At 42.4% G+C, this 24,858-nt stretch overlaps 1 pseudogene; it reads left to right on the forward strand.

Annotated features, from left to right (window-relative positions):
- On the forward strand, positions 1–21,052 carry LOC101032589 (uncharacterized; annotated as a pseudogene).
- Positions 21,053–24,858: the final 3,806 nt, after the last annotated feature.

The following is a 24,858-nucleotide window of genomic DNA, read 5'->3' on the forward strand; positions in this document are numbered from 1 at the left end:
ATGAGCAGAACCATTTTGCATTTGGAACTGCAAACTTTTTGGGCCAAGGACAGACTTCTTCTCCAGGTCCGGTTTGACTTGCAAATTCCTGGCTGTCATAGCAACCTGAAAAGCAAAGGAAGACTGTTCAGTGTCGTCTTTGACTGCAGCCTGGGATCGGAATGCGCTCAGGTTGGCCCAGTAAACAGTGTTCACTGGTAACCACTCTGTGTCTCTCCCTCTGGGCCCAGAGATGAGTGAGGCAGGGAGCTCACTAGGCTCAAGTCGTCTGGGCCCACAGCTCCTCACCTAGCGTCACTCGGCTCCCCTCTGCTGCTCTGTCTCCCAGTGGCTCTGTGAGAATGAACACGGGGATGCAATTTCCAGAAGAGGCCTGCTGGGAGATGGAGTCAGCTCCACAGTGGAAGCAAATGCCTGCCTCCCATATGAAGATGTGTGAAGATGACTTGGGAAGGGGGAGCCAACAGCATTTCCATGACAACCTCAAGCATCACTGTGCTCTTCTGACCTATTCAAACCCTGGCAACCAGGGCTGTTTATCTGTAGGGATTCAGTTCAAGATCTAAAAATGTGAAAGACCTAAACTGCAATTAATAAGTACCTCGATTGCTAAGAAGTAGGTCTACAAAGACCCGCGATGTCACCTTCATTAATCGTTACATCGATTGTTACAATTTTTACACGTTTGACAATTTACAGGCAAGTTTTTTTCTCATTGCAAGAATTCCTGATTATGCACAGTGATTGCCAAGAAATCACTATTGGGCCAAATTTTAAAAGTAAAATTATAAAAAATATTGTAATTTTTTTTTTTTTTTTTTTTTTTTTTGAGACGGGGTTTCGCTCTTGTTACCCAGGCTGGAGTGCAATGGCGCGAACTCGGCTCACCGCAACCTCCGCCTCCTGGGCTCAGGCAATTCTCCTGTCTCAGCCTCCTGAGTAGCTGGGATTACAGGCACCCGCCACCATGCCCAGCTGATTTTTTGTATTTTTAGTAGAGACGGGGTTTCACCATGTTGACCGGGATGGTCTCGATCTCTCGACCTCGTGATCCACCCGCCTCGGCCTCCCAAAGTGCTGGGATTACAGGCTTGAGCCACCGCGCCCGGCCTTGTAATATTTTTATAGTTAATAATGGGGTTGGGTGTGTTTTAATATGCTTAATATGATGTGTGGGGCCTCAAAATGTCCATGCTTATTTCTTATATTTGTTTTCACCTCCTTCCCACCCTCCTTCCTTCCCTCCCTCCTTCCTTCCCTCCCTCCTTCCTTCCCTCCCTCCTTCCTTCCCTCCCTCCTTCCTTCCCTCCCTCCTTCCTTCCCTCCCTCCTTCCTTCCCTCCCTCCTTCCTTCCCACCCTCCTTCCTTCCCTCCCTCCTTCCTTCCCTCCCTCCTTCCTTCCCTCCCTCCTTCCTTCCCTCCCTCCCACCTTCCCTCCTCCCTTCCTCCCTTCTTGCTTTCTTCTTTCCTTCTTCCTCTTTCATTCCCTCCCCTAATTTCTCAATCTCTCTCTCTCTGCTTTCTGCCTTCCTACTGAGGTGCACAGCGTCACTGCTGTCTGGGGTGGAAACAGTATGAAACAGACAAGCAGCTCTGTGGACTCAGATGGCTGTGTTCCTCCTGGGGGAACTTGGGTACAGTATGACCTCGCGGGTCTTCAGCTTCCTTCTTCACTTGTAAAATGAGGTAATAACAGTTGCTTCCAAGAGTTCTTGTGAAAATTACATTAGTAAATGCTGGCTATTCTTGTTATTATTACTAGTAATAATGACAGCAACCCACTTTTCAGTAGTAATCGCACACAGACATTCATATGTCCTCTTGCCACTGGAATGTTCCTATTTTAAGATGTGCAGGAACAATGTCTATTTTTCCAGTTCTTTTTGTGCACAGGTGAGTGGAGTATCCTGAGTAAAGTCTACTTTGTTAACTCTATTTGGTTACGATGTTGCTTTTCCCCAGGGGTCATATTGAAATTACTGTGGAGGCGTCAATGAATTCTCAAGAGCTTCTGCTGTGTCAGGTATTATCTCCTGAGGTGCTGGATCATACAAGGGACTCAGGGGCTCTCAGAGGAGGATCCAGGGCAGGTGGGGGTGGGGCACTGTGGGCCCAGGGCAGCAGCTAAACTTCCCAACCAGAAGGGAAATATTTCGATATTTAATAATGAGCATGGCTGTGACAATTGCCGATCAACCTTCCTCTCTTGAGTATAATCTATTATTAATTTCTTCATGCTGTGCAAGGTGATTCATACCTGTAATCCCTGCATTTTGGGTGGCTGAAGTGGGAGGATCACTTGGGCTCAAAAGTTTGTAACTAGCCTGGACAACATAATGAGACACAGTCTCTACAAAAACCAAAATTAACCATGCATGGTGGCGTGCATTTAGAGTCCCTGCTACTCATGAGCCTGAAGTGGTAGGAGGATCATTTGAACCCTGGAGATCAAGGCTCCAGTGAACCGAGATCTTACCCCTGCACTCCAGCCTGGATGACTGAGTGATACAATTAAAAACACAGAAGCAAAAATCCAGTGTCTTCATTTATTCAATTTGTCAACACTCACAGCTTTTAAGCTGCTTCCTTTGTGCAAAACATTAGGCACAGTACAGGATGTAAAGAAGAGTAAAGATCTCTACCCGGCTGGGCATGGGGGCTCACACCTATAATCCCAGCTCTCTCTTTTAGGATTTGGGAGTCAAGGTGAGTGGATCGCTTAAGGCCAGGAGTTCGAGACCAACCTGGCCACCCATGACAAAACTCCGCTACAAAAATTCAGCCAGGCGTGGTGGTGCATGCCTCTAATCTCAGCTATTTGGGAGGCTGAGGCACAAGAATTGCTTGAACCCCGAAGGCAGAGGCTGCAGTGAGTTGAAATCATGCACTGCACTCCAGCCTGGGTGACAGAGTGAGGCTTTATCTCACAAAATAAATCAATAAATAAAAATTTAAAAAAATAAGGAAACATACCCTAATGACACTACGGTCTGGTAAGGGAGCTATGCATATAATCAATAAAGCAGGCATCCCCAAACTTTTTACACAGGGGGCCAGTTCACTGTCCCTCAGACCGTTGGAGGGCCGCCACATACTGTGCTCCTCTCACTGGCCACCAATGAAAGAGGTGCCCCTTCCTGAAGTGCGGTGGGGGGCCAGATAAATGGCCTCAGGGGGCCGCATGCGGCCTGTGGGCCATAGTTTGGGGACGCCTGCAATAAAGTCAGTAAGAACAGTGTGGGAGAACTGTCAGAAGATAAGCACACTCATCTTGGGATCCAGGAACATGAGGCTGCATCTGGCAGGAGTGATCATGGAAGTCTTCATGGAGAAGATGACGCTGACATTGGAGCATTGAAGGACAGGTACAATTTTTGCTCAGAAGTAAGAAGGGGATGGAAGCCCAGGAGACAAAGAAGCTACTAAGAGTTTTTGACGTGGGGAGCAACACAGTCAAAGGAAGATGAATTGGATTTACCTGTAAACATCTAAAGGAAAGGAACGAGATTGGAAGTGGTGGAAGAAGGGTAGAGGAGAGAATCGGAGAAAGGTGAAGGAGGAACGGGAGGTGGAAGGTTTACCTGTAAGGCTTTCAGCATTTTAGGTGAGAGGTAAAGAGACCATGTGCCAAGAAGAAAGAGACAGCAAATGTAAATTTTTGAATAGAGAGTAAAGAGATTTTTTTTTTGATTGATTAGAGAGGGGCATGGGGGATGGTGGAGGAAGAGGGAAGTCAACCATGACTTTGATTTCAAGCCAGGATGACAAGAAGAATTATGGCTCTGGCCAGGCACAGTAAACAGAGTGCTTCCTCCTCCCCATCCGCAACCATCCAATTCTCTTCTCAAAAGGCAATCTTGGCTGGCTGCGGTGACTCACGCCTATAATCCCAGCACTTTGGGAGGCTGAGGCAGGTGGATCACTTGATGTCACGAGTTCGAGACCAGCCTGGCCATAGTGGGTGTCTGAGGCGGAACAGCAGTTTGAACCAAACTTTTAGAGTGGAGATATTCTTCGAGGTCAGACTGGCTGAGCACCCTGAGACTGAGCACTGGGCTGCTGAAGAGGTAGCCGCACCTGGCAATGTGGCAGTCACCAGGGGAGTCTCAAATGACAGGTTCTTTCTCTCCACCCCAAGTTGGCTTCATATACCTGGGGTAGGACCTGGAACATCTGTTTTTAAAGTTTCTCTTCTCGTTTTAGCCATTCATCTAGCAGGGAAGAGTGGCTTTTGTCTGCTTAGCATTGATCCTGGCTACTGACTATAAGGCTGATCCTGTAGGCGAGAACCTAGTGTTCCTAGTTTTCTTCCTTTACTTTTTCTGGAGTGGAGGAACAGAGAACTATGTAAGATGCTGGGCCCCAGTCTGGCAGGAGTTGGGCAGAGAGGTAACGGCAAGAGCTGCTGCCACAGAGCTTTCTGCGGAGAGGTGTTGGTGAAGTTCTCTGGTCGTGGGCAAAGGACAGAGCAGAGCAAAAGAAAGCTGGGCACGAGCCCCAGGCATCCTGCTGTGTGACAATTCTCTCACATTGCCTCTGTTTTCAGAGAGGATATAAGCTCCATGAGAGCAGGGATTTAAAAAAATCTCTCATGGATAACTTTAAACCTAAAAGGAAGTGCAAAGAATAGTGAAACCCTTATGTTTCAACTCCTCACTTTGACAATTATCCACACCAGGCTGATTAGTTTAGTCTGCTCCATCTTTATCCAGAACCCCCTCCTCAACCTCCATCATTTTGAATTTTCTTTTTTTTCTTTTCTTTTCTTTTTCTTTCTTTTTTTTTTTTTTTGAGATGGAGTTTTGCTCTTGTTACCCAGGCTGGAGTGCAATGGCTTGACCTTGGCTCACCGCAACCTCCGCCTCCTGGGTTCAAGCGATTCTCCTGCCTCAGCCTCCTGAGTAGCTGGGACTACAGGCTGCACCATCATGCCCAGCTAATTTTTGTATTTTTAGTAGAGACAGGGTTTCACCATGTTGACCAGGATGGTCTCAATCTCTTGACCTTGTAATCCACCCGCCTTGGCCTCCCAAAGTGCTGGGATTACAAGTGTCAGCCACTGTGCCCGGCCCAACCTCCAACATTTTGAAGCAAATGAGGAAAAAATGTCAGACTGGCTATTCTGAGCTCCTGTTTTATAGTCCTGCAGCCCCTTTGCTGGCAATAAAAATAAGCTCTGAGGATGGGAAGAAGGAATCAAGGAAGACTCGTCAGTTTACCTTTAATTCCAATTTTATTTATTTATTATTACTATTTTTAAACTTAGAGATGGGGGTTTCTCTATGTTGCCCAGAATGGCCTTAAACTCCTGGACTCAAGTAATCCTCCCACTTCAGCAGTAGAAAATTTTGGGGGATTTCAGGCGTGAGCCACTATGGCCAGTCTAATTCCTCTTTTAGACACAAAGGAGCAGTCATTTATTTTGCCCCTTAAAATTGTCTCTGAGCAACATACACAGACTCTAACAAAGGGCAAGGCAAAAGAAGCTCATCCCTGGATCAGTTAAAAATAAAAGGGCTGCAATTTGTGCTTCCTAGAGTACATTCTGCATCCAGCAGCCTGATCCTAATGATAAACAAATAATATTCTACGCTGGGGGGTAAAGCTCTGGAGAGCAGAAATATGTGCACAGTTCAAGGGGCTCAGTGCAGTAGGCAGGAGCTAGCATCAGAGCTGGGAGGCTTGGAGCCTGGGTGGTCTGCAAGTCACAGATTGTGGAGGCTGCTGTGTTCTGAGTCTGCAGCTCCCCTTCCTCTTGCTCTGCCCGCTTTGCTCCACTTCCATACCCAATTATGGAGCAGAAAAACTAGAGGGGCCAAAGAAGGAGGGTGAAGGAATTTTGGAAAAACTCAAGTAGTTGTAAATATCCTTAAGCCAGTCAAGAAGAGGTCAGGCTGAAGGCACTTGGGTGGCAGTATGTGCAAAGGGAAACGGCTGCAGAGAAGTCGATGTGACCGTGGCTGGGAGTGGATCTCTGCCCTAAGCATGTCTTCTCTGGGTTTCCATCCAAGGACTCCTAGTCCCTGAAGTGCCGAGAGGACCTCAACCAAGTGTGGACTCTTTTCTACCTTTATCATCGAGGTGTCATGAGCAATGTCATAGAAAGGTGCTAATAGCACAGTGCTTTTCAGACAGGGATATTTCAGCCTCTTGGATTGGGAAACCACGGAATAATTTATGAAACATTTTGATGGGATTCAACTTTGCCAAAGACTTTTTTTTTTCAGGGAGGATTGCTATTTTTAGTATTTTTTGTTTTTTTGAGACGGAGTTTCACTCTGTCATCCAGGCTGGAGTGCAGTGGCGCGATCTTGGCTCATTACAACCTCCGCCTCCCAGGTTCAAGCAATTCCCTGCCTCAGTCTCCCGAGTAGCTGGGATTACAGGTGTCCACTGCCATGCCCGGCTAATTTTTGTATTTTTAGTAGAGATGGGGTTTCACCATCTTGGCCAGGCTGGTCTTGAATGCCTGACCTTGTGATCCACCCACCTTGGCCTCCCAAAGTGCTGGGATTACAGGCATGAGCCACTGCGCCTGGCCTACTCTAGTATTAAAATAATTGTGAATATGTGATGAAATAGAATGTAAAATTTTTATTAAAATAATTGTGAGTATGTGATGAAATAGAATGTAAAATTTTTATTAAAATAAGTGTGAGTATGTGATGAAATAGAACGTAACATTTTCATGGATTTATGAAGACAAACACAAGAATTTAAAGAAGTGTCCCAATTCTAGTGGCTTATTTAAAGAGGTATTTCCTTTCTTCTGTCATTAGAAGGATAGGGGGAGAATGTGACAGAGCTGCCCGATGTTCCCTGGGGTGATGAGTTCTTTGGGTTCTGCAATCTCTGCCCACCTGACTGGTCATCTCTCATTTCCGGTCAGCCCGTGAGGCTGGTTATTTCATGGTCTCCTTCGATGGGCTCACCGTTTCCTTTCTCCAAGCTTTTGTCCAAACAGTCACTTACGTCTGAGACAAGCTCTCACCTCCTGACAACAACACCGTGTTTCTTCTTCTCTTTACAATGCAATTGAAGGTCATTTTTCTCAGGAAGATTTCTCTGACTAAGCTAGGAAAACTGACTCTCCAAAGAGAAGCTCTAAGAATACCAGGCTGGGGTTGGGTGCGGTGGCTCACGCCTGTAATCCCAGCACTTTGGGAGACCAAGCTGGGCGGATCACAAGGTCAGGAGTTTGAGATCAGCCTGGCCAATATGGTGAAACCCCGTCTTTATTAAAAATACAAAAATTAGCAGGGCTTGGTGGTGGGTGCCTGTAGTCCCAGCTACTTGGGAGGCTGAAGTGGGAGAATCGCTTGAAAGCGGGAAGTGGAGGTTGCAGTGAGCTGAGATTGCACCACCACACTCCAGGCTGGGCAACAGAGACTCTGTATCAAAAAAAAAAAAAAAAAAAGAATACCAGGCTGGGATGCCACAGCTACATGCTGATACAAAGCATTTGTACAGGTTTGTACAGAACCTATTGCACAAAAACTGTCAAATCCCTGTCTCATTTAGTAATCACTAAAACCCTGTGAAGTATACGGGGCAAGATTATTCACAATCCTCATCTACCAGCCAAGTGATGGAGCATTGCAGAGGGTAAGTAACTTGCCCAAAACCACACAGCTAGGAAGTGGTTCTTTTGACTCTGTAAAGAAAAATTACCCAAAAATTAGAAATAAAGGAGGATATTTTTCCTCATTTGGTTAAAATGATGGAGGTTGAGGAGGGAGTTCCAGATAAAGAAGGAGAAGATGCTGATGGGGAGCCACACCTCAGCCTCCTGAGTAGCTGGGATTACAGGCGTCTGCCACCACACCCAGCTAATTTTTGTATTTTTAGTAGAGATAGGTTTCACCATGTTTGCCAGGCTAGTCTCGAACTCCTGACCTGAAGTGATCCACCTGCCTCAGCCTCCCAAAGTGCTGGGATTACAGAGTGACTGCATGTACTCTCAACGTCACACTGGAGCACTGTTTAAAAACTCTTCTAAATATTATTTAGTTCTAGGCTGGGCAAGATGGCTCACACCTGTAATCCCAGAACTTTGGAAGGCCAAGGCAAGCAGGTCACCTGAGGTTGGGAGTTTGAGACCAGCCTGACCAACATAGAGAAACTCCGTCTTTACTAAATTAGCAGAGCATGGTGGCACATGCCTGTAATCCCAGCTGCCTGGGAGGCTGAGGCAGGAGAATCACTTAAACCTGGGAGGCAGAGGTTGTGGTGAGCTGAGATTGCACCATTGCATTCCAGCCTGGACAGCAAGAGCGAAACTCTGTCTCAAAAAAAAAAAAAAAAAAAATTATTTGGTTCTGTGGGGTGAGCTTCTTGGGCATGCAACTTGTGCCATAATTTTTATTTTTATTTTTATTTTTTTGAGATGGAGTTTTGTTCCAGTCTTCCAGGCTGGAGTGCAGTGGCACCATCTCGGCTCACTGCAACCTCCGCCTCCCAGGTTCAAGTGATTCTCCTGCCTCAGCCTCTCAGGTAGCTAGGGAGGCGCCTGCTACCATGCCTGGCTAATTTTGGTATTTTTAGTACAGATGGGGTTTTTACCATGTTTGCCAGGCTGGTCTCGAACCCCTGACCTCAAGTGATCCGCCTGCCTCAGCCTCCCAAAGTGCTGACAGACATGAGCCACTGTGCCTGGCCTAAATTCTTCATAATTTTAAACAAAGGCCTCTGAATTTTTATTTGCACTTGGCCCAGCAAATTGTGCAGCTGATTCTGTCTCTAGGATAATAAATATCCCAAATGACCTTGTTATTTGCAATTAAGGGCTCTGCTCTGTGAAGTTGGCAGTTAACTTGTAGATATGGATCCTGTAGGGAAGCAAATGATTTCTGTCCATTAGCAAGAGTAATCTATACTTTTATTGCCCTGTGAAACATTAACTAGATTTGTCCCTGACTTTAAAAAACTTCCTGTGGTGCGCCTTTCCCTACGGGCTATATAAACCCCACTTCCTCAATTGCTTTTGGCATCAGCTTTCCCATCTTACTGATTCCCTTTATGGATTAATAAATTAAATGAAATCTTTGACAAGTGCTCATTTTGTTCTGGAAGAAAATCATGTTTTTAACTCTTTTTTTGAAATTATGCCTTGAAAGCTTTGTATTCCGAGCTCCTTCCATCATAGTATGCTACTGAAATCACACTTTTCTCTTCCATCTGCTGATCGGGAGCCCATGCCGAGTCTGTTTGTGCATTGATGTTTATGCATTTTAGGCACAACTTTTAATTTTGCTTGTCTTCTCACTCTCAGTAACCTGTAAATTCTTTTAAAATTGTATTTATTGATTTTTAAACAGTAGATAATACATTCACATGGTTCAAATTCAAAAAGCTCAAAGGGTATATGGTGAAGGTTTTGCTCCCATTATCCTGGCATACAATTTCCTTCTCCACAGATAATTTGCATGACATCTACCATTATATTTTACATGTGCCTTCAAATATGTAAGATATAATGTATATATTCTTTTTGTTTTCTCTAGAAATAGTGGAATGAATATTCGTATCATTGTTCTGCAACTTCCTCCTTTCACTTAACAATATATCCTGGAGATTATTTAATTTTAGTGCATAAAGAACAAAAAACTCAAAAAGAAACCCCCCCTCATTATTTTATGGCTATATGCTATTCCACTGGATAAGTTTACTACAATTTAACTATTATTTTATTTATGTGTGTATATGATCTGAATGCCTCAAAGTGGATCTTATTAAAAGATATTGAGTTGTTCACTATTTGATATAATGAACAATGATGCATTGAATAATTGTGCACATGTATCATTTTGTGTGTATACACACACGCATGCACACACACACATAGATACATAGATACATGAGATGAATTCCCATAAATGAAATTGGTTGGTCAAAGAACATACGCATTTATAATTTTTGACGTTCTTGAGAAATTACTTTCCAGCAAGGTTATAACAATTTATTTCCATTTCTCAGTAATGTTCGAGAGCCCTTGCCAACACCACAACAGAAAGTATTTTGACTTTTTTGTGTGTGAGATGAAGTTTTGCTCTTGTTGCCCAAGCTGGAGTGCAATGGTGTGATCTCTGCTCACTGCAACCTCTGCCATCTGTGTTCAAGCGATTCTCCTGCCTCAGCCTCCTGAGTAACTGTGATTAGAGGCATGCAACACCACGCCTAGCTAATTTTGTATTTTCAGTAGGGACAGGGTTTCTCCATGTTGGTCAGGCTGGTCTTGAACTCCTGACCTCAGGCGATCTGTCCACCTTGGTCTCCCAAAGTGCTGGGATTATAGGCATGAACCACTGTGCCTGGCCATATATTTTGACATTTTTGAACTTCAAGATGGGAGATAGTATCTCATAGTTTTTACTTGCATTTCTTTAGTTAATAATGAGAGGAAGCTTTTAAAATATATTTGAGAATAATTTTCTGGGAACTGCCTGTTCATATCTGCTGCCAATTTTTCTATTGGCTCATTAGTCTGTGATATAAGTTGTAAATATTGTCTTCCCCTAGATTATCTTTTTTTAAAAAATAAAAATCTTTGTTTATGGTGGTTTTACTATGTGGACTTGTGTTTGACGGTGTCGAATTTGTCAATATTTCTTTCTATGGCTTCTAGTTTTCCGTCACAGTTAGAAAGGTTTTCCCCAACTGGCATTATAAAAGAACCCTCCCAGGTTTCTTTTGGTAAGTTTATGGTCCCATGTTTCACATATAAATCTTCGATTCATTTGGAGTTTATTCTGGTGTTAGATATGAAATATGATTTCAACTTTATTTTTTCCCAAATGGTTCCCATATTGTCCCTAAGCTGTCTATAAAATAATCTTTCTCCACAGATTGAAGATCCCAGATTGATTATTCGCTAATTTGCCATATGTACTTGTGTTTATTTTTTAAGCTTTCTCCCATGCCATGATCTGTCTGTTTATTGCATGAGTACTGCATGGTTTATGTTAATGTAACTTTAGAATATATTTAGTATATTGTAAGGCAAGTGCTCTCCTTATTATATTTCTTTTTTTTTTGAGACAGAATATCGTTCTGCCATGCAGGCTGGAGTGCAATGGCGATGATCTCACCTCACTGCAATCTCCATTTCCCAGGTTCAAGTGATTCTCCTGCCTCAGCCTCCTGAGGAGCTGGGATTACAGGCGCATGCCACCAAGTATGGCTAATTTTTGTACTTTTGGTAGAGACAGGGTTTCACCATGTTGGCCGGGCTAGTCTGGAACTCCCGACCTTGGGTGATCTGCCTGCCTCAACCTCCCAAAGTGCTGGGATTACAGGCCTGAGCCACCACACCTGGCACCTATTATATTTCTTTTAAAACATTTTCAGGGCAATACTTCATGTTTCTTTTTCCATGTCAACTCTAGAATCAGCTTGACTAGTTAAAAAACAAAACAAAACAAAACAAGGCCAGGCGTGGTGACTCACGCCTATAATCCCAGCACTTTGGGCGGATGAGGTAGGTGGATCACAAGGTCAGAAGATCGAGACCATCCTGGCTAACACAGTGACACCCTTTCTCTATTAAAAAAAAAAAAAAATAAAAAGCTGGGCGTGGTGGCACACGCCTGTAGTCCCACTTACTTGGGAAACTGAGGCAGGAGAATGGCATGAACCCGGGAGGTGGAGGTTGCAGTGAGCTGAGATCACGCCACTGCACTCCAGTCTGGACATCAAAGCAAAACAAAAAGAGACAAGACAAAATAAAAAACAACTTGATATTTCACTGAGAGTGCATTACATTTATGAATATGTTGGGGAGAATTCTTTTTTTTGTTTGTTTGTTTTTTTTGTTTTTTTTTGAGACAGAGTTTTGCTCCTGTTACCCAGGCTGGAGTGCAATGGCGCGATCTCGGCTCACCACAACCTCCGCCTCCTGGGTTCAGGCAATTCTGCCTCAGCCTCCTGAGTAGCTGGGATTACAGGCACGCGCCACCATGTCCAGCTAATTTTTTTTTTGTATTTTTAGTAGGGACGGGGTTTCACCATGTTGACCAGGATGGTCTCGATCTCTTGACCTCGTGATCCACCCGCCTGGGCCTCCCAAAGTGCTGGGATTACAGGCATGAGCCACCGCGCCCGGCCGAGAATTGGCTTCTTAATAATGCTGTACTTGGCTACCAAAAGTCACTATAAGCCTTTGCATTTACTCAAGTTTCCCATCTAGTTTAGTTGCAGCATTTTAATATTTTGATCATCTTGCATAACTCTTAAATTTATTGCTAGATATTATTTGTTATAAAATAAATGTTTCCTTTCATTATCTCTTCTTATTGTTGTTTTCACATATGAAAGTTACTGAACTCTGTGTGTAATTGTATATGAGGCAGCTTATTGGATTTCCTTGTCCCGTTAACTCTACACCCAACACCAAGCTCCTAAGATAACTAATTGTTGACTGAGTGACCCTTTATCTGCCTTCTTGGGAGTTGGGGCTGCTTAAGGTTTCAGGACAGTTAACGCTGAGGGAGAAACAGAGAACGTTGATTTCATCTATCTTTCCAGGGTAAAGAGCAGATCATTAGCAATTTCTTGGCAGACCGGCTCCTTCTTAGGGATTTCTTTGAAAGTTGACTTTTAGTGCAAGTGTTATGACTTCTGAATGCCTTGCTGAGATCTGCTCTGTGGTCTTAGGAATGATTTTTTTCGTTTTTACTTAAAAACCTAAAAAAATTACTTTGGGAGTTACCAGGTAAGGAAGATTATCCTCATCTAACCAGAGATCCAGCCTAAATTTATGCACACAGTGAGGATAGAAGAATTGGGTGGGGGAAGAGCCACTGTGCAACATTATGAAAGCTCCATGGAAATTTCACAACAGGGATCCTTTTATGAGGGGCAGAAAGAGATTATGCCATCTGTCTGAGATCAGATGGACTCTTTAAAAAAAACAACAAAAATATTAAGGTGTGGTGGCTCATGCCTGTAATTCCAGCGCTTTGGGAGGCCGAGGCAGGTGGCTCACTTGAGGACAGGAGTTCAAGACCAGCCTGGCCAACATGGTGAAATCACATCTTTACTGAAAATATAAAAATTAGCTGGGTGTGGTGGTAGGCACCAGTAATCCCAGCTACTTGGGAGGCTGAAGCAGGAGAATAGCTTGAACCTGCAAGGTGGAGGTTGCAGTGAGCTGAGATGGAGCCACTGCACTGAAGCCTGGGTGACAGAGGGAGACTTTGTCTCAAAACAACAACAGCAAAAAACCAAACACGCACACAATTTGGGAGCCTGAGGCAGGCAGATCACCTGAGGTTAGGAGTTCAAAAGTAGCCTGGCCAACATGGTGAAATTCCATCTCTACCAAAAATACAAAAAATTAGCCAGGCGTGGTAGCGGGTGTCTGTAATCCCAGCTACTTGGGAGGCTGAGGCAGGAGAATTGCTTGAACCCAGTAAGTGGAGGTTGCAGTGAGCCAAGATGGCGCCACTGCACTCCCCCTGGGCAACAGAGGGAGATTCCGTCTAAAAAACAAAAACAAACAATAAAACTAATAACCCCTCTGACCCCCTACCTCCAATATTGGAGATTACTCTGTAAAGGTTCCGGAAAAAGTCTGTTACATCCATTTTGGGTTTTCAATTTAGTATCATTGGAATTTGACTGGAATTCTAAAGGGTTAAAAGAAATCCTAGCATTTGACCTAAATACTCATAGAATACTCTCTCTCTGGCAGTGTTTAACACCTCAAAATGAAAATACATGAGCTCATTGGAATCGCTAGAAAAGGGCACAGCAGTTTTTCATACTTCTTTTGCCAGATAACACTTTAATTTGAGCCTGATTTTTTCTCACCCTGGAGGGGAGGTAGGGTTACTGGTTGGGGCTCTGGGGCCTCCATTCTGCCTGCTTCTTGGGTGGATATTAGCGTGAGAAAGCACAAGAGTAGTTTGGCTTCCTTTATTTTGCCAATGTTGCCTGAGAATCCGGGGCTCAAATTCCAGCATCATGGAGTAAAATTAAATGCTAGGGTCTCAAAGCCTTTGTCCATCACTTTCTCTCATCCTTATTCTTTACTAAAAATCTAGCTAGTAAAAAAAAATCTAAGTTCAAAAGTTCAGATAAAACTCCCTTGAGTCTATGACCTGATTTTCTTCAGCTTGAATTGTGTTAGCTCCTGGATATGGAGTTTTTAGTTCTTCTTTATAGTTTTTGCCAGAGGCATTTGAGCCAGTGCGACACCATCTTGGATAGCGGCTGGGTAAAATGAGGCTGAGACCTACCAGGCTGCATTCCCAGGAAGTTAGGCCTCCTTAGTCCCAGGATGAGATAGGAGGTAGGCACGAGATGCAGGTCATAAAGACCTTGATGATAAAATGGGTTGCAGTAATGAAAGCCAGCCAAGACCCAAAACCCAGATGGCCATGACAGTAACCTCTGCTCATCCTCCCTGCTTATTATATGCTAATTATAATGCATTAGCATGCTAAAAGATACTCCCACCAATGCCATGACAGTTTATAGATGCCATGGTACCCTCTGGGAGTTACATATTCTATATGGTCTACAAGGAGGAGGAACCCTCAGCTCCAGGAATTGCCCAGCCCTTTCCCAGAAAACTCATGAATAATCCACTCCTTGTTTAGCATATAATCAAGAGATAACTATAAGTATCCATAATCCAGCAGCTTAAGTTGCTGCTCTGCTTATGGAGTAGCCATTGTTTTATTCCTTTATTTTCTGAATAAACTTGCTTTTGCTTTGCACTTTGGACTTGCCCTGAATTCTTTCTTGTGCAAGATCCAAGAACCCTCTCCTGGGGTCTGGATCAGGACCCCTTTCTGATAACAGTTTCTGGAGACACAGTGCCATGTCAGACGAGAGCATGCTGAGATATGTACGTTTTCAGCAGCTGATTTCTGCAAAGAAATACTTGCCAACTAACCGGGTCTGGGTCACTCGCTCTTATAATAGCAGCATAATTGCAATGTGATCAGCTAACCAAAGATTCCTGGCCTGCTTATTTTTCCTTGGTTTATTTGCCTCAGTGCTCTGAGACATCCATCCATGTCATGCCTTTCTGTTGATACTTCCTTGACTGAAACCTTAGAATATGAAGTAAGAAGAAAGAAAGCCAGCTGGAGAAGCTGTCAGTTCAGCATGTTTGGGTCATGGTCCCAAAAGACACTATCTCCTGAATCATGCCTGGTTTGACCCATTTCCTTTTGTGTGCCTGCTGCTCCATCCTCTGTGCTTGAGTCCTGGCTCTGTGCTCCAGCTAACCCCAGGAGCACAGGTGTGGACCCTGACCCTTACAACCTGACTCACCACAACTCTGCAGGGTGCCCTGAGAACCCACAAGACTCTGGGTGCTGGGGAGACAAAGATTTAAAAAACAGGCACCCTGGCCTTGAGGAACTCTCAGAGGTTTGCCCTCAGATCCTTTATTTGAAATAGTAAACTTAGCTGGGGCTCCCACCTTTGAGGAAATCTTACCAAGAATTTAAAGAAAGCCCAGAAGAGGCCAGGTGCAGTGGCTCATGCCTGTAATCCCAGCACTTTGGGAGGCTGAGGTGGGAGGATCGCTTGAGGCCAGGAGTTCAAGACCAGCCTGGCCAACATGGCAAAACCCTATCCCTACTAAAAATAAAAAAATAAAGCAAGCCCAGAAGAGCAATATGATTGACAGCTTAAAAGGTGGCCTCTGGTTCTTCTGTGAAGGTGCAGAAGAACTAGATGAAAAATAGCCACCTGCAGGAGAATTGACAGCTTCCTTCCCCTGCCTTCTCTGGTGAGAGAATCCTTCCAGCCCATTTCCTGATTCTTACTTAAAATCATACCTGGGTTGTCTTGAAGCATGCTTGGGTATCATGCTGTGCTGGAAAGAGCCTGGGACTAGGAGGAGGCAGCTTTGGGTTCTAATCCAAACCATTGTGTGATCTCGGCCAAATGCCTTAACTCTTCTATGGGATTAGTTTCTTTGGGAAATTGCCTTCCCTACCTCATCAGGATATTGTGAAAAATCACTATGTATCTATACATGTGTGTGGATTTACATAGGCATAAATATATACATGCAATAAAATACACACATGCATACATAAATTTAAAATTTTCACAATAAATAGTTACCATTTATTGAGCAGCCCTTAGTTATTAGGCATTGCATCAAGTCTTTTACGTGTTAGCTTGTAGTTACAATATTCTTGCCAGATGGGTGATAGCGACCTCTCCTTGCTCCACTGCCTCCACTATGCACCATATTATAGATGAGAAAACTGAGGCTTAGAGAGGCAAGGAAGTTTACTGAAGCTCACAGAGAAAGTTTCTTTTGGATAGTAGCCAGCGCTGTGCCACACAGCAACAGGTCCTCAGTAATGATGACTTCAAAGGCAATCATGATGCTTTTCCATCTGGATACTTCCTTCCTGTGGCTTCTTCTTCCCATAACTGGAAGACTGTCTCTGATTGCAACATAGACTGTCAAGCTCCTAGACACCTTCAATCTGTTGTGGGCTGCTCACACTGTGTTCCATTGGAGAGCTATGCAAATTAGGGGAATTCTTCCAGTGGCTTGACATCCCCAGCCTGGGCCTCATTTGGGTTTGCTTCATCAGCCAGCGTTTATGAACATTTCCATCTCAGCTTCTTACCTTCCTCTTTCCCCACTCAATGCCTCAGCAAGATGAACTTTGTTCTGTTTCAAGTCCATGCCTCAGGCTTTCCTACTTTTCTGCGTTTGCTCAAATTCTTTGCTCCATTGCTCCAGCTGGAATGCCCTTCTGTCTTCTTCTTTGCCAAATTTCTAAATATTACTTATCTTATGGCTTTCTGTAAGGTCCTTTTTCTTCATGAAGTCTTTCCTAATCTGTTTAGTTGGAAATGGTCATAGGACATTCTTTATTTCTTTTTAGTGGAACATTCGCTATTTCTTCTTGTAGACATATGTTTTCTGAAGGCTATGTTCATGTCTGTTTCATATTTGCACTTCTAGTCTGTGATATGTGTCTTTATATATAATAGCCATTTGTGAATTTACTCAATGAATAAATGAATCAGTAAATGAGTGTATAAATCTTGAAGGAGTGCTGAATTTTGTGTGGTGTTAAAGATGTACCAGGAGAATTATATTTGTTTATTTATTAAGCACATACTGGGTTTAAGATCCTCTGCCAATATTTATTATACAATGTTTTTTTGCCTTAGAATTTATGATCTCTAACAAACAAATATGAATAATGAAGAAAAGAGCACACACCAAGAGAAATACATTAAACCAAATTTTTTAAAAATGAATTTTATGTGATGATTAAGAAGGGAAGGGTAATTATGAAAGAGATTGCAATTAGGAAAAAGAGTTCCAAGGTCTGACAAAGTGGAATGCCATGGACTGAATGTTTGTGTCTCCCCCAAATTTACCTTGTGAAATCCTAACCCCCAATGTGATAATAGTAGGAGATGGGGCCTTTGGAAGGTGAGGAGGTCATGAGGATAGAGTCCCTATGAATGGGATTAGTGCCCTTATAAAAGATACTCTAGAGAGCTCTTGAGCCTTCTTTCCACTATGTGAGGAGATAAGGAGGAGACAGCAGTGAGTAACCTGAAGAGGGCCATGACCATGGTGGTGCCCTGATCTCAAACTTCCAGCCTCCAAAACTGTGAGAAATAAATTTCTGTTGTTCATAAACCACCTATTTTGTGGCACTTTGCTACAGCAGCCCAAACAGACTAAGACAAGGAGGGAAGATTAAATGACTGAGAGAAAAATGGTATTTGGACATGGATTGAGAAACTACCAGATGGCAGTATACAGAACATACATTTGCTCTCTAAGATCCTTTATGTTTTATAGGACATGTACTCAACTTATAAACATCTACTGAGAAAGCATCTTGAACTAGGGGTTGGGAATACAAAGGTCAAAATGGCCTATTTCCTGTTCTTCCATTCTGCAGAAGTTTGTTTTGGAATGCTCTGGGAGGAGAAAGGAAGAACTCTTGATGGACAGGGAGGTCTCACAGAGGCCATAACCCTCAACCAGGGCTTGAGGAAGCAGTGTGGTGGGAAGTTTCAGAGTGTAGCCTCTGGTGTCAGATGGGAGGCTGTATGGTTTGGATTTGTGTCCTCACCCGAATCTCATGCTGAATTTGAGTTTCCCAGTGTTGAAGGAGGGGCCTGATGGGAGGTCATTGAATCATGGGGGCAGATTTTCCCCTTCCTTTGCCTGAGATAGTGAGTTCCCATGAACTCTGGTTGTTTAAAGGTGTTTAGCACCTCCCGTCTCTCTCTGCCTCCTGCTCCAGCCATGTAAGACATGTTTCCTTCCTCTTCAGCTTCTGCCATGATTGTAAGTTTCCTAAGGCCTTCCCAGCCATGATTCCTGTACAGCCTGCAGGACTGTGAGCCAATTAAATGTTTTTTCTTTATCAATTACCTAATCGCAAGTAGTTCTTTATAGCAATGTGGGAACAGACTAATACAAAGGCAGACTGCTTAGACTGAATTTAATCTTGCAATTAACAATTGCTATAGTTTGAATGTTTGTTTCCTCCTAAACTCATGTTGAAACTTAATCTCAACGTGGCAGTATTGAGAGGTGGGGCCTTCAAAAGGTGATTGGGTTGTGAGGGCTCTGCCTTCATGAGTAATCCGTTCATGAATTAATGGGTGAATGGATTATCATGGGAGTGGGACTGGTGGCTTTATAAGAAGAGAAAGAGAGATCTGAGCTATCACACTCAGCCCCCTCACCATGTAGTGTGCAGCACTACCTGGAGACACTTGCGGGGTCCCCATCAGCAAGAGGGGCCTCATTAGATGCAGTCCCTTGACCTTGGACTTCTCAGTCTCCATAACTGTAAGGAATAAATTTCTTTATATATTACCCAGTTTCATGTATTCTGTTATAGGCAACAGAAAATGAACTAAGACATCTATCAATGTAATTTTGACATGTAACCAAGCCTCAGTCTCTTTCTCTGTAAAATGTGATAGTTACATTACCTATACACAGAGTTATTATGAAGATTAAATGAGAAAATCCCCAGCCTCTAAGTAGCTGCCTCATCCCACCCTAGACTGACTCTTCATTCAAAATTCAAGTTAAAGTGCCTCCTGAATCACTCAGAAGTTGATTCTGTTCATTTGTTTTTTCACTAAAAGTAATGGAAGATGGGCTGGTTAAGCAGATAGCTTTTCTCTAGAGTAGCAATGTTGAGCTAAATAATTTTACAGGCTGTGGATCCAGATTCCCAAATTAGCACTTAATTAAACAATAGATTACAGAAACATAAGACAGCCCAAAACTTGCAATGAATAGGCTTATTTTCTAGTATTTTATTGGATGAGGGAGGGAGAGGACACAGAAGAGTCTTCACCCAGCTGCGGGGACTCTGAATTTGACAGGTTACTTCTGTGTGAGGAGGATGAGGGTCTCCTGAGAGTGTTTGCACCCTGTGCCATTGGCTATTGGAGGGTAGATTTTTCTTTGGCTGGTATTTTTTTCTTTGTAGAGCTTACTGGCATCCTATTGCAATGGAACTATCTGACTATTTCAATAAAACTGTCACGTGTTTATTACAGCACACATGAGCAGTGCCTTTAAAACTAGGGAGAATGCACCTATGTCTCTAATTTTTGCCTTCTGCAAAAATTGATTTTATGTAAACTTTTATGGTACCAAATATATAAATTGTGCCTATAAAAATAATAGGATTAAAAACAGAGAGAGTTCCCATCTCCACTATTCCATCTTCTCCATTCCGGGAGCTCCTCTGTGCCTCTATGACAGCCCCTGTTGTCCTTTCCCCTGCAGGTACAGGGAGGATGGGGGAATATCTGGAGGCCACAAAACGGCTTGTGAAGGAGAATGACTACCCCAAAGTACAGGAAAGACCCACCCTAGTGAGCTGGAATGCTGTTTTGCTACTTCTCTGGAGGTGAACATTTCAAATACACGCTGGCTTTTGTTTGTTTGTTTGTTTTCATTTTACTGTAGAGATATTGCTGGAACATGATATAAAAAATTAATTTCAAAAAGTGATTTTGAGGAAATATGGAAGATGTGTGACCTTAATAATTTACATTTAAAGAAAGACTACCATTGTATGGGTAACTGCAAGGGGTAGAAAAGCAGTTTCAATTATCTTTATCAATGTTTACCAATGACCCATAGCAAAACATATCAATGTCATAAATGTGACAAAGCTTTTGAGTTGTGCTCAATCTTCAGTAAACATAAGAAAATTTTTAGCGGAGAGAAATGCTACAAATATGACGAATGTGGCAAATGCTATGGGTTGTTCTCAGATTTTACTAGATGTAAGAGAATTTATACTGCAGAGAGATGCTACAAACGTAAGAATGTGGCAAAGCCTTTAAAAAGTTTTCAAACCTTACTGAACATTAAAGAGTTCATACTGGAGAGAAACCCTACAAATGTGAAGACTGTGGCAAAACCTTAACCTGCTCCTCAACCCTTATTAAAAACAGTAGAAATTATACTGGAGACAGACCCTACAAATGCAAAGAATGTGGCAAAACTTTTAAGTGATTCTCAGACCTTACTAATCATAAGAGAATTCATACTGGAGCGAAATCCCACAAATGTGAAGAATGTAACAAATCCTATAGGTGGTTCTGAAACCTTGCTAGACACAAGATAATTCATGCTGAAGAGAAACCCTACAAATGTAATAAATGTGGGAAAGCTTTTAAGTGGTTCTTGGCCCTTAGTAAACACAAGAGAATTCACACTGGAGAGAAACCCTACATCTGTCAAGAATGTGGCAAAGCCTTTACCTGCTCCTGAACCATTATTAACCACAAGAGAATTCTTATGGAAGAGAGACCTTACAAATATGAAGAATATAGCAAAACTTCTAAGTGCTTCTCAGACCTTACTAATCATAAGAGAATTCACACTGGAAGTAAACTCTACAAATGTGAAGAATGTGGCAAAGCAGACAGGTGATTCTCACAACTTACTGGACATAAGAGAATCAATACAAGAGAAGCTCAGGAAAACAAAAACAAAAAAAAAAAAAACAAAAACAAACAAACAAACAAACAAAAAAAAGAGAAGCTCCACAAGTGCTAAAAATGTGGAAAAGTCTTTAGCAAGTCCTTATATTGTGTTCAACATCAGAGATTTAATACTGAACAAATGCAGGATAAATGTAATGTCTGAAGAAGAACATTCAACGCCTTCAAGGGGCTCTGAAGACTTGCTTTATAATCTGGGTGCTTTTGTGTTGGGTGCATATATAGCCCTTTAATATACAGCCATTTACTGTAAAAAAAAAAAGCAGTTAGAGACTTAGAGATTATTAAAGTTGTTTTTTCAGGGTAGAGTTGTATTTTCATTTAGTTGTAGTCTCCTGAAACAAATGAACATTTTGTATTTCATTGCTAAGATAAAATAATGAAAACAGAACAGCAAGATTGGAGAAAGAAATGAACAGAAAGAGTCTGTTGAGTGAGGAGGAAGGTGGGAAAGAAGGCAGCAAGTAGAGAAAGATTGGAAGGGAGGAGTGGGTAGAGAAAGGAGGTAAATACAGAAGAAGGATACATGGTTTGATGGAAGAACCAATACCCGGTCTTGACAGATCAATGGGGATGACTATAGTTGATAATCTATTGTACATTTCAAAATAGTTAGAAGAGAATAATTCAAAGATTTCTAGCATAGAGAAAAGACACATATTTCAGGTGATGAAAATTTCAAGTACATTAATTTAATGTTTCAAATTATATGAATGTATTCAATTTTCATATGTACCATGAAACTATTACATCTATTATGCATCAATTTAAAAAGACAGGCTGGATATGGTGGCTCACATTTGGGATTACAATCCCAACATTTTGGGTGGCTGAGGTGGGCAGATCACTTAAGCCCATGAATTCAAGACCAGCTTGGGTAACACAGTGAGCCCCCCATCTCTATGTTAAAAAACAACTACAACATAAAAATAAAAATTAAAAAGCACAGAGGAAATACAATGTTTGGTAATTAAGAGCTGAACCTAGGAGTGGCTGTGATATCTGAATAATGTTAAGCAGGTCCAAACAAATAAGATCACCATTGGAAAGTTTCCTCATTCATTTGGAAAGCCATTCTGGAGGGCATTTGAACCTTTGTTTAGTTCTATAGTTATAGATCCCTTTGCATACATAATGTGTACCAAACAGTGTAGCCTGGGGGGGTCCTCTAATTTTTTGCAGAGAAAAAATCTCCCTGGGTAGATGGCAGGATTGTACAGGCAAGGTGTAAGGCCCTACCTTCCACCCGCACCCCCTCAGCAGTGCTTCCAACTCTTTGCACCACTTGGCACACACACCTGGAAGGTAGGCAAACACAGGAGATGGCACTTCTTGTGGAGCCCATAAAGGCTCCTGTGTGGATGGCGGTGGCTGGAGGTGGAGGTGGTCAGGGACTCTGCCTGCCCTAGTACCCCACATGCTGGTGCAGAGGGACATTTGGTGGATAGTTTTGTCTTGGCTTGACCTTCCTGCCAAACAATGGCCCTGTCTTCTTTAAACATGAAGAATACTTTCTCTTGGAAGGAATATATGTTCATATAGATTAGTAAAAATTATGTAAGCTGTAATTAGCTTACTTTTGATAACACCTGCATGTTCCTATTGAATTTTTATTTGTCAATCTCTCTTCAGCCTGCATGCTCCTAGAAGGCTTACAGGGCTCTATCTTTTGCGCCTCTTAACATGTCAGTTTCTGGTATGGTTATCCCTACAAAGAAGAAACATGATCAAAACTCCCTCCTCTTCTCTCTCCACCTCTACATTTTCCAGCTGGTGCATTCCTTTCTCCCCCATCTCAGGAGGAGGGCTCCTAGTTGAACATGAATGCTTCCACCTCTGCTCTAGGGCCAGCTCCTTCTCTTTCCCAGGGTCCTTGTTCTGTCCATTGTCTCCAGTTCTCTTTCTACCTGTCCTTCTCCACTGGATCTTTCCCTCGGCTTGAGCATTTGCTTGTTTCTCTTATTGAAAAGAAATCCATCCTTCCATGATCCAAACTTTCTCTTCTGCTCATGTCAAGGCTCTTAGACAAAGGAAGCCAGGCTCAAAATTAATTGTTTTATTATCTGTTCCTGTAACTAAAGATCTTATTAATCCCTATTTTAACTTATTTATTTCAAAGCAAACATGATCCTCTTCTTCTTCTTCTTCTTTTTTTTTTGCTTATAAAAGCAGTACCTTCTCATTTAAAAGTTTAGATCACACATAAAGAAAATCAAAAGTAGTAATAACTGATAAGCCCAGAATTCAGAGACGACTGCCACAGCACTGTGGGCACTGCACCAACAGCCATGTTCCTCCATCTTCCTTTGTGGCAAACTTTAGGTATCGATCTCAACTCACGTGTTGCAGTAACAGACATATCCAGAAGACCCTTTTATGCTCTTAAAATTAGTAAAGGCCCACAGAAGCTTTAGTTTGTGCACATTACATCTATTGAGATTGATCATATTCAATGTTAAAAGAAAATGTAAAATAATTTATTTACTAATTCATTAAGAATAACAATAATGCATTTGTTACAGACTACCATAAATAATAATGACAAAGTAATAAGTATACTTTTCAGAACAAAAAAACATTTGGTGCTGAAGAGGGAGACTCAGGCATCTCAGATCAACTTCCCTTTTCCTGAGACTGTAAACTTCTCCTTTTCATTCCTAAGACTGTAAACCAAAGCCCTTTTCGTATGTAATTCCTAAGACTGTAAACAGAGACCGTTTTCATATGTTAAGCTATGAACCTAAGATTCTTCCACGTGTAACATCTAAAGTATAAGCCTATATAAAGAAGGAACCTTCTTTTGTTAGGTGAGCTTGGATATTAGGCAAATATGCCACCTGGCTCCTGCCGAATAAACTCCTTCCTCCAATATTCGATGTCCAAGAGATCTGTTTCCCATGGCCGCTCCTGCAACAGTGAGAGGAATGGTATGTTTTACATTTTTTACAAATGTTTAAATGTCTAGCATAATAGACAGCTGAACTTCAAAGCCTTCTGCATTCAAACGGTTGCGATATGCTGTTAAATATGTTAGATATAGTTAACCCCAAGTTGCTCTTCAAAGAAACAGTACGTCGGTATGTTCAGCTCTCTTATTCTTTAATTCTCTATTTTAAAGTTTAACTTCCTTGTAGTTTCAGTAAACAACCTTTTCCACCACTTCTAATCAGTAGTTCACATCTGTTCCCTCAGTCCCCTGCCCTGTCCTGACTCATCTTGGTCACCTGCTCTGGTCACCTGCTTTGACCCCTGCTTACCTGTTGTGATCTGCCCATAACTGCCTCTCTGGCCAAACTACCCACCCTGCCACTCCGGCTCGTACCCATGCTCCCTTTAAAATAGCCAATTGGAATTAGACTAGACTGTGAGGTCTAACCCTAGCCAATAGGGGAATGACACAGCAGTAGGGGTGACTTCCGTCAGGCATAAGCACCTCTTCTCCTTGTCCAGGTGTGCACTCGCCATGTTCCATCTGTGAGCTGCACCCTTCTGTAGAAGTAAATTGCCCTGCTGAGGAAATTTATATTCGAGTGCTACTTCTTTTGCAGAATTGAAAATTCTACTTATAACACATATATGAGATACATCTGATCTCACAGACAAGTGCTTAGAAAAAGAAGGAGTATTTTATAATTTTAATAACATTTTAGAGTTATGGTTGATATTCTGATTTGGTATAACATCGAAACTCAGGGAGTGGTAGTTTCATATCTATGAACTCTTTGTACTTTCTCTACACTTGTGAGAGAATGAAAATAAAGAAGGCAAAAAAAAAAAAAATTATTAGGCCGGGTGAGGTGGCTCAAGCCTGTAATCCCAGCACTTTGGGAGGTCAAGGTGGGTGGATCACGAGGTCGAGAG

This window comes from Saimiri boliviensis, chromosome 6, assembly GCF_048565385.1.
Source record: "Saimiri boliviensis isolate mSaiBol1 chromosome 6, mSaiBol1.pri, whole genome shotgun sequence".
Classification (NCBI taxonomy): domain Eukaryota; kingdom Metazoa; phylum Chordata; class Mammalia; order Primates; family Cebidae; genus Saimiri; species Saimiri boliviensis.